Source organism: Limulus polyphemus, unplaced genomic scaffold (assembly GCF_000517525.1).
Source record: "Limulus polyphemus unplaced genomic scaffold, Limulus_polyphemus-2.1.2 Scaffold39, whole genome shotgun sequence".
Classification (NCBI taxonomy): Eukaryota; Metazoa; Arthropoda; class Merostomata; order Xiphosura; family Limulidae; genus Limulus; species Limulus polyphemus.
In genome coordinates this window covers 181,288-189,450 of record NW_013665649.1, presented here as the reverse complement: position 1 = coordinate 189,450, position 8,163 = coordinate 181,288, and the positions used below count along the sequence as shown (strand labels likewise).

The following is an 8,163-nucleotide window of genomic DNA, read 5'->3' as shown; positions in this document are numbered from 1 at the left end:
TAGAAGATATAATTGTTGGCTTTACTTCTTTAGTTACTGTTCTATGTTTTATGAAAAATAAGTACAAGAACTTATTTCAAAATAGCGATAATCTATATACATATATAATGTATAATAATTTAAATTTGACTGTATTTTACAAAATATTAGTTAACTAAAACAAAGCCAAGACAAGTTACTTTGTACAGATCAAAGGTCAGTTTTAGGTTGTTTGATACAGTAAAAAACTGTGTCATTCTAACTTCTGTATTGTTAGCCAGGCACGGCTGAAAGGTCAGTATAATAAAAATAATAAATATATATAAATGTATAATGTTATGAGATTTAAGCTATTTAATCTAAATCTATTTTTGTGGTTTAATTTGTGTTCATTCTATTATTATTATTTTGTTACGTTTTTCTGTCAACATTTTATAGAAATTTTGAAAACTACCTTAAACACCAGTCACAAACAGGTGTATTTACACTCTAACAATGTTATATAATAAATTTTTCTATCATCAACTCTTATTCTATAATGTACATATATAATTAAATGTACATCTAAAGTACAACCACTACCAAAAAGCAGTGTAATGTAGTTTTCACCATATTAAAACTACTTCAAAAAGATGTTTTTGACCATATTCATGGAACTTGAAAACAGTATTAATGTAGTGTGTGCCAATATCAGGTGTCATGATTTAGCTTTATTATCTTTGTTTTAAAGGTGAGGGACAAATGATTTATATATGCATCTTCGAAATGTTTGTAGATTACATAGTTTGATTGATTAATCCAAAGAATATAAAATGTTTTCAAAACACTTAGTAACTAATAAACACCAATGAGCTCAGTTTAAAAAGTTGAGAAATCAATGTAATTCACATGATTTAGTTATGTAAATAAAAATATATCGAATAAACTCATAAGTATTATAAACAATTCATTTCTTCATCCATAATTGGAATGTTATTTTTCTTAACGCTGTCATTGCTAGGAAAGGAGCTTTTATAGCCTCTCAGTCGTCCAGGTATGTTTTAAAATATTTTAGCAGGCCTGTTTCATTTTGTGTTTGTATTCTATTTATAAATAATACTTTGATCTTATTTTGCCATGATAATTAATTTTTGTAATAATTTTTTCAAACGTTTTTTTTTTAAAGTTAACAGTGACAAACTTTAAAACTATGCTCTAAAATAATTGTACTTATCTCTGATAATTCAAGAATAAACTAAGTGAAATTCTTATCAATAGTCTTCAGCGCCCATCTAAAACACAGTGGTTAGGAAGTCCCCGTCCAACTACAAAGAGATTTGTCAGTCCTTCTAGTTTGGAAGCTGTTCTGTTTGGTTACAGTGTAAGTAGCTGCACCACAGAAATTTCTTACTCACTTAACAGTGTTAACTAAATTACAGAGGTAATAGTAATTCAAGTGTATTTGTTCATTTTAAGAAAATATTTATGCCTGTTTTGCTTCTAAAACTCATTGGTCTTCAGGGACTTCAATATGTAAGTTCACAATTGTTCTTATAGTTTTATTTGCTATCTCTCCCATAACACTAAATTTGCATGTTTGGTAAACCAAACAAGAAAAAAGAAGAAAAAAATGCATGACTGTCATAAACTGTGAATGTTCAATTCAAAACCCTAATTCTTCTCTAATTCATCAAATGCAGCCTTATTTATAATGGTTTATTTTCAATAACTTAACCATTATCCCCATATTTAAAGACTTATCAAAAGATCTTGCAAGAATGACAAAAGTCAGTCAGCATTATTAAATGTGGGCTTAAATATTTTAATTTTGATATTACTAATTTTTTTCTTTTTGCCCCCACCAGTGGCACAGAGGTATGTCTGGGGACTTACAGTGCTAGAAACTGGGTTTTGATACCCATGGTGGGCAAAGCACAGATAGTCCATTCTAGTCTAGCTTTGTGTTTAACTTCAAACAAACTAAATTTTTTAATTTTTATACTACTAAAAAGTCACACTGTCTCAAACACTCAACAGTTAACTGAGTGAGTAAAATTAAGGATCAGTAATGGGGAAATTAAATACTATTTTACCTGTACTTTAAGAAAGTGTTTTAGATAACAATAAGCCTTCTTTATTTAAAATATAATTGTTTAATTCAAATATAACTGAGGAGAACTTAATATGTTGCTGAATGTTGAGTGAGTTTGTACAGTATTTTTTGTTCTTTGTGTGGTGAGCTTGTATGTAAACTTTATATTTCTGACATTTGTCATGAACTTTGCTACATTTTGTTTTTCCATTCCTACTAAATATACACACAGTTGTTAAAATTTTTAGAAAAAGGTTTATGCAAACTAGTCAATGATATGTTTTTGTTTCAGTGTATTGATGATAGCTTCGAACTTAATATCTCATGCAGAAATGTTATTTTTTTAACTTTTTTAATCTAAGACCAACATAAAATTTTCAGTATCTAAGTCTGTGGAGAAAATGTTTTTTTATCATTAACAAATGGAAATAAGTAAACATTAGTGGTTTGTTCAGAAAAGTAGTGGTAAGTGATGTGTTGTTAGCCTTTTTCTATGTTTAATTATAACTACTTTAAGATGCTTTCAACTGTTGTGCTTCCTAGTCTTCTCGAGCTCTTTCTTCTGCTGCAAGAATCCAGCGTGGAAAGATAGTACATTGGGAACTTTGTCGATTGCTCCTTTCTGCCTACAATGGTCTGCAAAGAAAATTCATTGAATATTTGAAGCTATTACCTGTGTGGAAACATCAACAAGTTGGTAAGTACAATATTTTATATGTTGATAAAGAACTTTAAAATTATTTTTCATAATTGTTCCTCAAATTATATTGCAAAGATTTATAAAACATAAAAATATATCAGTCAAGAACAACCTACGTTCAATCAATCAAAGCAGTAGTACACAAGAACTCTCCATCACAGATGCCTTACAAAAGAAAAACGTAGTCTACAAAACTACAGACTTGAAGAAGATCCACGAAAGTGTATCAAAATATCTCCATCAAAGCAACCTTCCAACTTGTTATCAATAAAAATCAATTTTACCAATTGATTTGGTAAATTGCCTACTTTAAACACCTCCAAAGGTCACTTTAACCCTATCGCCCCTGGTATCCTTTACTGAGCATGACACAATGTTTTAGTGTCTTACATTCAAAATTTTATTAAACTACTTTTTGTTTATATTATACCAATTAGAATAGCATAAAATCTTAGCTAATAATCCATATTTTAACAGTATACAAGTTTTAAGTTCTTACTTCTAAGAGGCAATATTTAAAAAAATCCTGAATTTCCACTAGTGTGACCCACATGACATATTTTCTCTTAGCATGTCATCATCCCTATTTTATCCAGCACTCCTGGAAAAAGTACGAAATTAAATGTAAATTACTTTATATAAAATTGTTATTGCTCAGACAAACCATAATTTTGATAGTCTTCAATTTTGTTTGGTGACAGAGCTATCGAATAGAAAATCAGACCTCCTGCCACACACCCCCTGTCAATAATAAATAATAAATCCATAATAAATCTTATTCTTCCATGTACTAAGTCCTTGAATCTTGTTATTTTATTAGATTGAGTAATTGTGTTCTGCACTTATCCTTGAATACCACATAAACATTTTATTTTAGTGTGACTGGTACAATTATACCTGTAAATTATAAATATCATAGTTGTCACAAGATTTATTCTCCTGTTCAATGTAACTAAAATACTTTAATTCATTTTCTGCTTGTGAGAGGTCACAGTGAAGTGTGACTGTTTTAGGCTTAGTATTAATTCATTGTACTTCCATTCACAGATGCACAGATAGCCCTCATTTAGCTTTGTGCGAAATTCAAAACAAACAAAACAAATCATTCACAGATAAAACAGAATGTATGAAAACTTTTTATGTAAAAAAAAGCTACTACCATAAGTTCTAGATAATTATCTTTAAATATTTGAAAATTCTATGTAGTATACATTGTGTCACAAAAAAGTGAAACATCTACGTAGAATATTATTTCAAGTAAATTATAGATATGTATATGCACAACTTATTGTGTTAGACATGGAGTTGGTGTTATAGGTTATCGATTTATTATGGAGTTAATTAATCCTTTTATATATATATAGTTATCACTGAATACTTTTGTACTTTAAATTTTATCATCATAATTAATATTTTATATTTAATATTAATGTTTCACTTTAGCCATAATATTTCTTAATGACATTAAAAGAAAAACTATAAAACCCTAGCACTTTTGACAGGTGGGCCAGTCTTCTTTTGTTTTATTCTCTTTCAGAATCAGTGGATTCTACTGTCCATTTAGAAAATCTCAGTGATTTTGCCAAGGTAAGGGTAAGCATTTAACTTCAGATTTAATAATATTATTTAGTACCAAGGTAAAATCTTTCTAACAAAACTTAATAAAGTTAGATAATTACCATTCAAAGCAAAATGGTTTAATTACCTTATCTCTAATGTTTCTTAAAGTATTTTGTAAGAATTAATATTCTTTTACTGTTCAAAAAAGTAAATAAGGAGCTCTTGATATGATTTAGATCTATATATGTATGGATGTCTGGTTTCTTGACATCACAAGCTGTGAGGAACTGGCTGTACCAATTTTGTTGAACTTTGGTAGAGGAACTCTTGTGGATACCCCAGAGATGGAATATCAATGGATAAGCAATAAAATGATTGGTTTAGATTTCATAGCAATTTAACTTTTTTACTGCCTTAATACCATGAATGAGGCTTAAACTGAGGCAGGAGGTTAGAAGCAAAATATGTGATGCTGATGCCAAACGAAAGTGATATACATTGTCACAAGCGGTATAGTACCTTGGATGAATGATTTGTGTGCTACAGCTTAAAATATTTATAGCATTAATTTTAAGTCTGGCACTGTCAAATACTTTTACTAGTAACTTATGAGCTTAGTCTGTGAGAAAAACAGTAACTTCATTATTAAGTTTTCATCATGTACATAGAAGGTTTATGAAAAGGGAAGTAATATTTCACTAAAAAATATTTTTGATATGTCAAGTCACGTATAACAAAAAGTATTTTTATTTTGTGAGATATGTTAAATTCACAAGTTAAAGGTAGCTTAAAACAGGTTCTTTGTTTATTGTATGAGAAAAACACACTGCAAATCTCAATAGTTAATAGTTTCAAACATAGTAGCCTGTAGCATTTCATGAAACATGTAAATTCTAATTAATAAGTTAATAAAATATCTTGACATTGAATTTGACACACTGATGGCAAAATTATTATTCTCTTGGTTGTAAAAGTTTAACTATTGTTTTCTCATTTTGTAAAAAATAAGATAAAGCTTGCATGATGAAAATAATTGGTCAAATTAAGAAAAATTTTAATTTAATTTTATATTTTTTTACCACAGTAAAATTTTAATGTACTTCTTGTTTGTGATTATAGTATTGAGATTTTTAATTGTAATTTTATGTGCAGCATTATAATATTTTATGTTCAATTTGCACAACCCATCAATTTTATTAATTGAGAAGTATTGACTTGTAGCCTATGATTTAATTATCATAATGCTGTAACCTTTCATTAATAGGAGAGTGACAGCCTTCGTGTGCAGTAATCCCTCTGAGCACTAGCATGTGATCAGAGGCTTATTCTTGTATTTGTATTTTGTATTTTACTTGCAGCTTTTTCTACTAGTTGTTTGGTGTAGATAGCCTAGTTGCTTTATTCCAATAAATGCCAAACAACCAACCAAACCAAACTAAAGTCCTATCCACACTACACATTCTGATGTCTATTATCACAGTAAATAAACACTAGAAACCCACTGTGCAAAGAGTATTCCCTTCTTGAGAAGGATGTGGTTTCTGGTCTCCCACTGGGTGCTGCTCCATTAAATGACACCTGGTTTCTTGGAAGTCTCACCCTTTGGACTTTCATCTTCTGTTACTATTTCAGGAAAAAGCTCATCTTTATAGCTGGTTAGTGCTAGCCCCTCTACCATCTTGTTATAAGTAACATTTTTCCTTATCTGAAATTTAGTTTCAGAATTTATTTCAGGTCGATAATTACCTTTTTTCACCACCTCCTGCCTTTTCTTCCCACTTTCAGTGCATTTTATTTGTCTCATCAGGAATGAGCCTATGATCACAGCATTATGATGATTATGTATTACACTGGCACAATACACATATATATGTGTAGGGGTGTTAGTTTCTTCAAGGCTTGTGGTATGTGTTGAAAAATCCATGGCACTTGTGTGTGAGATAATAGCTATTTGTGGTGCAAAGAGATATCTATCTGTATTACATTTTCAGGTAAGGAAAATCTTAGTGTAATTTAATTCAGACATCAACATTTATTGAAGAAGGAAAATATTAAATAACTTTTGTGACTGACTGTTTGTTTGAACAAATCAGAATCTATTTCTAGGCCTGATATGTAGAGTCAAATATTATTACCAGAAAGGTGGGATTGTCTGTTGGCTAGGTCCAAGATTCAAACTGTGATACACTTTTGCACTTTCGTCTATGAGAGTCAATCCCACTAATTAGTTAAGGGTTGGTGCTGTTGAACTGTTTGCTCTGGTTATGCTTGAACCCATGACCTCTATGATCTGGGCATTTAATCCATGTGTTATGTAAAGTGCTGTTTAAATGCTTCAGTGGTGAATCCTAGAGAAGCAAATCACTTTCAAAGAAATGTTTTTGTTTAAAAATTACTCTGTCTCTTTCAGAAATGCCACAAGTTTGTTAAAAGCAGGTCAAATCATACATGGACTTCATCACGTGAACAGCTTGCAGCTTGTAAAGCAGTAAGTATTTTTTGTGTGATGTACAGTTAATTTTAATTAACATTGTATATTGTGTATGATAGTGTATGGATTAAATACAAAAATTCAAATGTTTGCTCTTCCTCTAGATGGACATTACATTAATATTTCATTGTTACTATTTAACTTCTGTGTTAATTCCTTCACATCTTCTGAGGAAATAATCGGGGCAAGTACTTTCACAGTAGACTGATTTTTTACATTCTAACCTTTAAAAGACCCGAGGTCATCCAGGAATCTAACTTCCCTGAACATTCTATTTAAATCTGAAATGGTGTCCCTCTTGTCAACCTGAGCAAATTTTAAATACTTATATTACTTAATCTGATACTTAAATTCTGACAACCTTTTATTTCTTTTACATAAGTTTGCTGTTTACTGACAGTTTGAATATTTTACTTTTTTGGGTAAAGATTTGCCTTTTTTTCTTTACAGATGTTTTTAGTTGTAGATTTTTTCTATGTTCCCAGTTCTCTTGCTTTTGTTGTGCTTTTACTGACATATATTCTTTGAATAAACTCTTACAAGTGGGTAATTAACCTTGTCTCCAACTGTTATGCCATCTTAACACATTGGTGTCTAGTTCTTAGGAGCATGTAGCTACTTACTTGGGATTGAATGTCTTTATTTCAGACTCTGTTGGGTTTTTTTTTTCAGTTAATTTAAGACAGTTACATTCTGAATTTTCTTGTAAAGTCTGACTTTTTCTTAATGGATTAATGTTTATTTGAATGGACATCATCTTCAAGGGTATTTTACACATTCAATGTCTGTGGTTGTTAATATGTTTTGAAAATTAGTTTACCAAATTTACACATGATGTTCATAAATTTCATTTATGTCAATATATCTCTAAACTTTCTGCACATTACACATTCAATGTCTGTGGTTGTTAATATGTTTTGAAAATTAGTTTACCAAAGTTACACATGATGTTCATAAATTTCATTTATGTCAATATATCTCTAAACTTTCTGCATTATTCTGGCATGGGTTCCTGTGGTTCTCTTTTGACTTACTTCTTTGACCACTCCATTATTTTGTTCTGTGGTTTTCTTTGAATAGGTTTTGAAGGAGTTCTAACTCACTTAGGTTTGCAAACTGCTTATTGGGTTCGACTTGGTCATACATAAACTAGTTAGTGTCTTTGCTTTTAGTTTCCAGCAAATGCCCTCTGCATTAGTTTGTAATCAGACCTTTGTATAGAAATGACTATATTTTTGAATCAAATGTGACTTTCAATTTCTTCATGTTATATTTTTTTACCACTTAACTCTGTTCCTATGGGTATGTTAAAGTGTGCATTTCATGATGTTTTAAAGAGTTACATTCAAAACTTAAAAATTA

The 8,163-nt window shown here is 30.0% G+C and overlaps 1 pseudogene; it reads left to right on the top strand.

The window, feature by feature from the left end:
- LOC106461443 overlaps positions 1-8,163 on the top strand; it is a 70,387-nt pseudogene that overhangs the window by 17,491 nt on the left and 44,733 nt on the right.